The sequence below is a fragment of the Cervus canadensis genome, chromosome 11 (genome assembly GCF_019320065.1).
Source record: "Cervus canadensis isolate Bull #8, Minnesota chromosome 11, ASM1932006v1, whole genome shotgun sequence".
Classification (NCBI taxonomy): domain Eukaryota; kingdom Metazoa; phylum Chordata; class Mammalia; order Artiodactyla; family Cervidae; genus Cervus; species Cervus canadensis.
The window spans coordinates 49,403,719-49,414,830 of NC_057396.1; positions in this window are offsets into that span (position 1 = coordinate 49,403,719).

Consider the following 11,112-nt stretch of genomic DNA (forward strand, 5'->3'; position numbering starts at 1 on the left):
TAAGGCAGTATTGATTTAATAAAGAAATGGGTTATCAGCCTAGCCATGCATCCTGCATACACCCCTACCCATCATCTACCCTGTTGTGGTATTCTAGGATAAGACTGCTAAGGACATTAGTTATAAAACAATAAAAATCGTAAGCAACAACAACAACAAAAAAAAAGACTGCTAAGGAGAGTGGGGAGACAGCTGTGTTTTTCATTATTTGCAAATTTGAGCTGCTAACATGTATTTGACAATTGGTGCTTCATATATTTTTAGAAACAATCTTTTTGCTTCAGAACAGCCGCGAAAGTTCCTTGTACTACCCACAGTTGTATTTTTCTCTGGGTCCAAGTTCCTACTCAATTTAGAGCTTTCTAACACCAACTCTCTTATCACCACCCCTGACTTCCCTTGACCTAAACCTTATCCCCCTGATGAAAGTTATAATATCTGGGGACGCTTCTACTAATAATGAAAAGTGAAAGTCACTCACTTTCCGTGAGTGTCATGTCCGACTCTTGCGACCCCATAGACTATACAGTCCATGGAATTCTCCAGGCCAAAATAGTGGAGTGGGTAGCAGTTCCCTTCTCCAGGGAATCTTCCCGACCCAGGGAACAAACCCAGGTCTCCCACATTGCAGGCAGATTCTTTACCAGCTAAGCCACCAGGGAAGCCCAGGAATACTGGAGTGGGTAGCCTATCCTTTTTCCAGCAGATCTTCCTGACCCAGGAATTGAACCTGGTTCTCCTGTATTGCAGGTGGCTTTGCCAGCTGAGCTACCAGGGAAGCTCTGTTAATAATATCACAATGTTTTTTATAAAATGTGCCCTGTCCCCACAGACAGCCTCTAATGTTATTACTTAACAATCCAGCCTGAAAGTACGTTTGCTCAGGTGACTCCTCTCCTGTCCACAGATACTTCAAGAATTAACCTTTTTTTTTTAATGCCATGGAACTTTTATGACAGTCTGGTGTTCTCTGTGGCCCCCTTCTCAGAATGTTTTGAATATACTGTTGCCTGCTAATGAAGATTGGGGAGGTGGTTGTAGGCTCCTACTACTGGGAAGTAGGTTTAAAGACAGTTGCTCAGAAGGTGTGCTGGTTGGTGCTCACTTTCCTCTGAGCAGGAGGATTTCATGACACAACCTACTGCACATGTAGGCCACCCATCTAGGCCTACCTGTGTCAGTTTTGTTGGGGAAGGGGAATGGGGAATTAGCACAAACCTACTCATTGCTGTTTGCTGCATTATAAGTAATAAAGTTCTTTGTCTCTGATCCAGAAGTCTCGTGTCATCTGCCAGTCTTCATGAAAAAGGTAGGTTAACTTGTTTGCAAGGAGGATAAAATTTGAAACCCTTCATGGGCTACTGTTGATAGTTTCATAACAAGGATGGGTTCCTGACAGACAAGGCTTTCCAGAAGAGGAAGGTCATGGGCCAGGTGATAGGAGAGGATAACCTGGGGCCTGGTAGCAACTGCTGCCGTGTGAGGAGGGGAGTAAGGGCTTCTAGTTGTCCTACATGTTAATGAATGTTTTGAGGCTAAGCAACAAGAGGTGAGATTGAAATATACTGTCCGACTGGTTGTAGCTCAATTCTCAGAGCAGGAGAATGAGAGGATGTTTTGACAATGAGGCAAGCAAGTCTGTGGCCCTAGTTGAAGGCAGTATGGCTGACTGATGAGTAATGGCTTCCCCAAAGCTGAAATAAGTAGTGTCAGAAATAAGGATATAAAGCTTTTTAAGTGGACCAAAAATATTCAGTACTAAGATTTGTTGAGTCCAGGCAGGTAACCACTGAAGCAAAAGTACGTTCATGACCCAATCCCTCTCACTCCCTCTCTTGCCTTAAGGAAAGACTTTTGTGTATGCTGGGGGATCTTTGAGGAGGAGAAGGATTCCGTTTTTATAGCTCTGTTGAATATAAATATCTAAGTCACCATCCAACTTCGCCCCATGGGAACAGGGAGCCCTGGGTGCAAAATGGTCAGAAGTGCCAATAAACTGGGGGGGAGATCCACAGTGATGCACAGTGGGGCACACAACCAAACCAGCAGTCCCTGAACTGCAGATGCTTGTTGGCGCCAAGAGGTAGACAAGGGGAGAGGCGGCACGGACCACGGAGCAGGAGTCAGGAGAAAAGGCCTTGTCACTGACCCATTTGAACACTAGGTTAGCCTCTCCCATGCTCCTGGCTGGGAGAAAGCATAGTCTCTTGGTTGGCTGTGACCTGTAATATACCTATTTTAAACTACATGGTTTGGGTTCCTGTGATGGGAGGAAAGTACCAGAATTCAACTGGTGAGGTTTGGGACTTCACAGATGGTGCTAGTGGCAAAGAACCTGCCAGCCAATGCAGGAGATGAAAGAGACGCGGGTTCTGTTCTTGGGTCGGGAAGATCATCTGGAGGAGGGAATGACAACGCACTCCAGTATTCTTGCCTGGAAAATTCCATGGACAGAGGAACCAAGTGGGCTAGAGTCATAGGGTTGCAAAGAGTCAGACATGACTGAAGTGACTTAGCACGTATCCGCTGACAGGTTTGGACACAGTTTGCAGTGGGAAGGGCAAATTAAAATGAGCTGTAGGGGGAGCCTCTAAACAGATTCAATGTACTAACATTTTATCAATTTTGCATCAAAGTGTTATTGAGATCAAATGTACCTTTGACTGAACTGTGAATGCTCTTGAGTCCCCCATTCTAGGACTACCGCTACATAGAGGGAAGTAACCCCTGTCTCCTCTTGGGTAGTACAGACTCCTGAGAGGAAAGAAATGAAAACCACAGTTTTAGTTGAAAACTTGGTGACAGCTGGAGTACTCAGGCCATTTCCCAGTATGATAGTATACTTTTCAGGTGCCAAGTACATCTTTTTAAAAAGGTGGATAACTGTTAGGCTACTACAGAGCTATTGCTGAAACTCTGACCCATGGAAGCCTCTTAACTCTGGCCTAAGAGTCCATTTGGGGCCTTATTAACTCAGACATGACAACTAACAAAAGGAGCCCAGCAGTCCCCTAGCCAAGAGGAAATGGCATGTTCTGGGATGCAGCCAGCCCCACCACATCTTAGTCTTACGTGAAAAGGGAACAGCTACTCCTTCAGAGGAAAGGTATTCCCCAACTGGCTGCCTGAAGCAAAGCCACTAACTCATTGGGCCCTTGATGGGAACCAGTGGTATGAGTTCCATTCCAGAAGCAGAAGACTTACCTAGCTTGAAAGCAGTCAGGCAAAGACAGTGAATTCTTCCTTTCCTTGACTTTTGTTCTATTCAGGCCTCAAACAGATTGGATAAGACCTACCTACACTGGAGAGGGAAGTCTGCTTTATTGACTCAAATAGAAATCTCATCCAGAAACACCCTCAACATACCTGGAATAATGTCTAACTAAATATCTGGGGACTGTCCCAGTTAAGTTGACACAAAGTATCTGTCCAAGGCAAGTTGACCTTACAATTAACTATTCTAGCAGCTTACTGAGTAATGATAAGAATGAGAGGGGTTAAAAATTGTTGTATAGGTTTATTTTGAAATTTTAGTATATGCTGTGACTATGGCTGGGCATGTTTTCTTTGTCCAAATAGCATTTACAGGCCAACCTGGTTGCCACATCCTCTCGGTGCCAGCTTAAGCGAAAGGAGGCCTAGAGTATTCACATTTAATTCTGATTCAGCCACCCGGATTCTATGTTCGTTTGACATAGTCCTAGATCATGACATTTGGAAAAGAGTCACCCCTGGAGCCTTCCTCTAAAAGGAAGATGGCCTAGTACAACTACCTCAAACTGTTACAGTTTCCTTAAATCCCACTAACTGCTGGGTTTGCTATCATCGAAAAAGCAAGAGAGTTCCAGAAAAACATCTACTTCTGCTTTATTGGCTATGCCAAAGCCTTTGTTTGGATCACAACAAACTGTGGAAAATTCTTCAAGAGATGGGAATACCAGAACACCTGACCTGCCTCCTGAGAAATCTGCGTGTAGGTCAAGAAGCAACAGTTAGAACTGGACATGGAATAACAAGACTGGTTCCAAATCAGGAAAGGAGCTGTATATTGTCAAGGCTGTATATTGTCACCCTCCTTATTTAATTTATATGCAGAGTACGTCATGAGAAATGCTGGGCTGGATGAAGCACAAGCTGGAATCAAGATGGCCAGGAGACATATCAATAACTTCAGATATGTAGATGACACCACCCTTATGGCAGAAAGTAAAGAAGAACTAAAGAACCTCTTAATGAAAGTGAAAGAGGAGTGTGAAAAATTTGACTTAAACCTCAACATTCAGAAAACTAAGATCATGGCATCTGGTCCCATCACTTCGTGGCAAATAAATGGGGAAACAATGGAAACAGTGACAGACTTTATTTTGGGGGGACGCCAAAATCACTGCAGATGGTGACTGCAGCCATGAAATTAAAAGACACTTTGCTCCTTGGAAGAAAGGTTATGACCGACCTAGACAGCATGTTAAAAAGCAGAGACATTATTTTGCCAACAAAGGTCCATCTAGTCAAAGCTTTGGTTTTTCCAGTAGTCATGTATGAATGTGAGAGTTGGACTGTAAAGAAAGCTGAGTGCTGAAGGATTGATGCTTTTGAACTGTGGTGTTGGAGAAGACTCTTGAGAGTCCCTTGGACAGCAAGGAGATCCAACCAGTCGATTATAAAGGAAATTAGTCCTGAATATACATTGGAAGGACTAATGCTGAAGCTGAAACTCCAATACTTTGGCCATCTGATGCGAAGAACTGATTCATCTGAAAAGACCCTGATACTGAGAAAGATTGAAGATGGGAGGAGAAGGGGACAACAGAGGATGAGATGGTTGGATGGCATCACCAACTCAATGTTTGAGTAAGCTCCAGGAGTTGGTGATGAACAGGGAGGCCTGGTGTGTTGCAGTCCATGGGGTCGCAAAGACTCAGACATGACTGAGGACTGAACTGAACTGAACTGAGCCAGATGGCTTGGACCACAGTTTGATTCTCTTTAACCTTATACTGAGAAATCTTATCAGAAACAGTGTACTTATCAGTGTACTTTCAACTCCTATAGTCTCATGCAAAACACATCACAATCTCTGGACATGTGTCCCTTACCCTCATTCTTGTAGCTCATCATCCTGTGGAATGGACAGATGTCACCTGACTGGTGATATGGACAAATGGGACAGGTTGGACTAATCGTCATCAGGCAGTCTTTCCAAAAATAACTGTTTTCAATGATTCTAAATGAACTGGGGACTTTCTGGTGGTCCAGTGGTTAGGAATCTGCCTTCTAATTCAGGGGACACAAGTTTGATCCCTGGTCTGGAAAGATTCCACATGCTGCAGGGTGACTAAGCCCATGCCAAACTACTGAAGCTGGAGCGCCTTAGAGCCCATGCTTCACAACAAGAAGAGCTACCATAATGAGAAGCTTGTGTACCACAACTAGAGAGTAGCCCCCACTTGCAGCAATTAGAGAAAGCTTCATGCAGCAACAAAGATCCAGCGCAACCAAAAACAAATAAAAATTTAAACGATTAAAATAAATGAATGAACTGGGAACTCAGAGGCCTACCAGGTGCCAGGAGGTTGCATTACAGACACTGTCAATCTGTGTCCCCTGAATGATGTAGGTCCCACTTGGGAGGCCCCAGTAATTAGAGATGTCATATATATCCCCAGGACTGTACTTCCTATGTGGAAGCCAGGCATGACCTTGCCTTCCTCCCTGAACACATGGTGTCTTGAACCATAGGGTCATGAACAACCTTCAAGTGTTTAAGGACACACCATCAGCAGATCACGTAACCTTCAGGTGCCTGTGGAGATGGCTCCAAAATGAGGCTTCCCTTGGTTACACAGGGGAACTTCTGGAGGGGTGACCTATTCATTTATGCACTTCTGCAGGAGGTTATCTCTATCATGAGAGTCATCCTATTGGAAATGTTGATATGAAAATCATTCCCAACTTGAGCTGAAGTCATCAGTGATAACCTCAGCCCTGAAAAGTGTTCAAGTGAACCTCGACTCACTGGCTACTGTGGTTATGAATGATAGAATTGCTCTTGACTTCTTTGTGGGCCAAGATAGAGTCTGCCATGGCTAATATAACCTACTGTACTTGGATTAATGCCACAGGCAAGGGACAAAGGTCAATACAGAAACTAGAGCATACCACCTGGTTTTCCGAAGTAGATCATAATGGCTTATGATGGTTGTTTTGGTTGTTGTTTTTCCAGCTTGTTGAATCCGGGCCCTTAGGTGTGGTTGAGACCAGTTCTGCAGGTTGGTCTCATCCTATTGCTTGGATGTATACTCAGATAGTATCCTTAATTAAATGCTGTATGAGACCGTTAGAATAGATTTGGTTCCATCTCTATCGGATTAATTAGAGTAGCCGATGAATTGGCAAACTCAGAAAATTCATCAGAAACCATCTGTACAAAGTATAGTAGAGTTTGGAAGAGAAATAACTGTTTAGCATGGAGGCCTGGGAGGTCTTTATACAGAAGATTTCATTTTGATGTGAGCTATGAATGAAGACTGGGGCCAAGTGTGCCTGTTTTACAGATGAGGAACCTGAGGCACAGAAGTTAAATAACTTGGGACTTCCCTAGTAGTCCAGTGGTCAAAAATCCACCTGCCAATGCAGGGGATATGGGTTTGATCCCTGGTCTGGGAAGATCCCACATCCTGCAGAGCAATTAAGCCTGTGAGCCACAACTACTGAGCCAGCACTCTAGAGACCATAAGCTGCAACTACTGAGCCTGTTTGCTGCAACTCCTGAAGACTGCATGGCCTAGAGCCCATGCTCTGCAACAAGAGAAGCCATGGCAAATGAGAAGCCCATGCACCAAAATAGAGAGGCCCGTGTGCCACAATAAAGAGCCTGTAGAGCAAAAAAAAAAAAAAAAAGGTTAAATAACTTGCCAAGCTTACTCAGCTAGGAAGTGAAAAGTCAGGATTGAAGTCAAGATCTCTTCACCTCCAAATACAGAGATTGCTGCTAAACTTCACTGCTTCAGGCATTAAACTGAGACCACCAAAGAAGAATTGAGAGAGATTTGGCATTAGCTTTAGATACGTTTCTAAAGTTGATGTGGTGATCCAGAGTTGGTGATTATGTGTTTAGAGAAGTCTGGTGAAAAACCCTTGGACTTTGTATGAGCCAATATTTAAAAACGAAATATTTCAGACAAATAGTAAGGTTTAAAGAATAATAAACTGAATAACCATGAACCTACTTCCACCTTTAAAAAATATATATTACCAATACAACTGATTTCCTTTGGAATGCTTAATCATACCCTACTTCCTGCATTCCCAGAAGTGACTAACAATCCTGAATTTGCTATTTACTATTCCTGTGCATTTTCTTCACACATGCATCCATTAACAATATATGGTATTGTTATTTTACATGTTTTTAAACTTTATATATGGTATTTGGTTGAGGGTTCCCAAGATTCAGATTCATCCCTAGATTCAGAGATTGTTAGATGTATTGCCAAAATCTTTGCTTTCTGTACACTGATGCCAAACAGAAATACAGAGACAGAGTTATAGAGGAGAAAGAAAGAGTGGCTTTATTACTTTGCCAGGCAAAAGCGTCTGTCGCCTCAAGAATTCTGACCCCCTCCCTGGTGAGTACGATTCAGTTAAGTCACTCGGTCGTGTCCGACTCTTTGTGACCCCATGGACTAGAGCAGGCAAGGCTTCCCTGTCCATCACCAACCCCCGGAGTCTGGTCAAACTCATGTCCATCAAGTCGGTGACGCCATCCAACCATCTCATCCTCCGTCATCCCCTTCTCCCACCTTCAATCATTCCCAGCATCAAGGTCTTTTCCAATGAGTCAGATCTTGGCAGCAGGTGGCCAAAGTATTGGAGTTTCAGCTTCAACATCAGTCTTTCCAATGAACACCCAGGACTGATTTCCTTTAGGATGGACTGGTTTGATCTCCTTGCTGTCCAAGGGACTCTCAAGAGTCTTCTCCAACACCACAGTTCAAAAGCATCAATTCTTCAGTGCTCAGTTTTCATTATAGTCCAACTCTCACATCCATACATGACTATGGGAAAAACATTAGCTTTGACTATATGTACCTTTGTTGGCAAAGTAATGTCTCTGCTTTTTAATATACTGTCTAGGTTGGTCATATCTTTTCTTCCAAGGAACAAGCGTCTTTTAATTTCATGGGGGCAGCCACCATCTGCAGTGATTTTGGAGCCCCCCAAAATAAAGTCTGTCACTGTTTCCATTGTTTCCCATCTATTTGCCATGAAATGATGGGACTGGATGCCATGATCTTCTTTTTCTGAATGTTGAGTTTTAAGCCAGCTTTTTCACTCTCCACTTTCACTTTCATCAAGAGCCTCTTTAGTTCCTCTTCACTTTCTGCCATAAGGGTGGTGTCATCTGCTATTGATATTTCTCCCTGCAGTCTTGATTCCAGCTTCTGCTTCATCCAGCCCGGCAATTCGCATGAAGTACTGTGCATATAAATTAGATAAGCAGGATGACAATATACAACCTTGATGAACTCCTTTCCCAATTTGAAACCAGTCTGTTGTTCCATGTCCGGTTCTAACTGTTGCTTCTTGACCTACATACAGATTTACCAGGAGGCAGGTCAGGTGTTCTGTATTGCCATCTTGAAGAATTTTCCACAGTTGTGATCTACACAGTCAAAGACTTTGGCATAATCAATAAAGCAGAAGTAGATGTTTCTCTGGTGTTCCCTTGTTTTTTCGATGAGCCAACAGATGTTGGCAATTTGATCTCTGGTTCCTCTGCCTTTTCTAGATCCAGCTTGAACATCTGGAAGTTCATGGTTCATGTACTGTTTATGCCTGGCTTGGAAAATTTTGAGCATTACTTTGATAGCGTGTGAGATGAGTGCAATTTGTGGTAGTTTGAACATTGTTTAGCATTGCCTTTCTTTGGGATTGGAATGAAAACTGACCATTTCTAGTCCTGTGGCCACTGCTGAGTTTTCCAAATTTGCTGGCATATTGGGTGCAGCAGTTTCACAGCATCATCTCTTAGGATTTGAAATAGCTCAACTGGAATTCCATCACCTCCACTAGCTTTGTTCGTAGTGATGCTTATAAGACCTACTTGACTTTGCATTCCAAGTTGTCTGGCTCTAGGTAAGTGATCACACCATCATGGTTATCTGGGTCATAAAGATCTTTTTTGTATAGTTCTTCTGTGTAGTCTTGCCACCTCTTCTTAACATCTTCTGCTTCTGTTAGGTCTGTACCATTTCTGTCCTTTATTGTGCCCATCTTTGCATGAAATGTTCCCTTGGTATCTCGAATTTTCTTGAATAGATCTCTAGTCTTTCCCATTCTATTGTTTTCCTCTGAGGAAGGCTTTCTTATCTCTCCTTGCTGTTGTTTGGAACTCTGCATTCAAATGGGTATATCTTTCCTTTTCTCCTTTACCTTTAGCTTCTTTTCTTTTCTCAGCTTTTTTTAAGGCCTCCTCAGACAACCATTTTGCATTTTTGCATTTCTTTCCCCTGGGGATGGTCTTGATCACTGCCTCCTGAAGAATGTCATGAACCTCCATCCATAGTTCTTCAGGCACTCCGTCTATCAGATCTAATCTCTTGAATCTATTTGTCACTTCCATTGTATAATCATAAGGAATTTGATTTAGGTTATACCTTAATGATCTAGTGACTTTCCCTACTTTTTTCAATTTAAGTCTGAATTTGGCAATAAGAAATTCATGATCTGAGCCACAGTCAGCTCCTGGTCTTGTTTTTGCTGACTGTATAGAGTTTCTCCATTTTTGGCTGCAAAGAATATAATCAATCTGATTTCGGTATTGACCATCTGGTGAGAGTCCATGTGTGGAGTCTTTTCTCTTGTGTTGTTGGAAGAGGGTGTTTGCTATGACCAGTGTGTTCTCTTGCAAAACTCTGTTAGCCTTTGCCCTGCTTCATTTTGTATGTACTCCAAGGCCAAATTTGCCTGTTACCCCAGGTATCTCTTGATTTCCTAGCTAGAGTTTACAGAGTCAGGAAGGAGTATGTGATAAGGATCGAGGCAGTACTAGTCTTGTATTTTTCTTTCTTCTGCAATGTTTCTAAAGGGTAGAATTGCTGACAAGATTAGTGTATGTGCAGGGTCTTAGGTGGGATTCCCTGGTGGCTCAGATGGTAAAGAACCTGCCCCCAACGGAGGAGGCCTGAGTTTGATCACTGAGTCCGGAAGATCCCTTGGAGGAAGAAATGACAACCCACTCCACTATTCTTGCCTGGAAAGTCCCATGGATGGGGGAGTCTGGCAGGCTACAGTCCATAGGTTCGCAAAGGTGGAGATGACTTTTTCACATTCAGGGTCTTAGGTAGTTCAATCTCCTGATCTTGATGAGTCTCTCTGGTCCCTTTAATCTTGCTTCAGGTGGTTTCCTGGCTGTTCCACCTTTAATTAATAACAGTTCTGCCGTTTTCAACTCAGGTCACAGAGGCTGGAGTCTTATTTATAAGAAATGGGGGACAAAAAGACCCCCATGCCTAGAAGCCTCATAGGGCCCTGCTCAGCATCAGAAGTACTCAGAGGACCAGGTATAGAGTTGTAGTCAGGGCTAACATCGATTACAGCAATGTAATAAGGACACACACTGGATCATAAGAGAAGACTGCAAGCTGAGTCTGAAAAAACCCTTGAATAGGCTTTCTTATGCCCACTCCCTCTCATGACGGATCACACTAAGCACACTTTCCCCAGCAACACACAAGCAGCATGCGAGCCTTGTCTCTGTCTAGAGAACCTACTCATTAGAAACTCAGCACCCACAGTTTTTATTGGGGGCAGGTTACCTGGGCACTCTCTGCCTGGCATGTTTAAAAATTCCAGACTCTCAGAAGGAAAGCAGGTATTTAGCATAAACCATACTGTGTTCAGTTTGTGCATGGTCTACATTCATTAATTAGAATCTTACTGTAGGGAGAGCTGTCCTTTCTTCCCTATTATTCAATTGTGTTTATCTACAAGGACATGTGGGCTTTTAACTTGTTTAGCGGTTGTAATCTACTATCAATTACTCAAAATATATGTACATGCACACACACACACACACACACACACATAACATATAAATATAATTTTTAT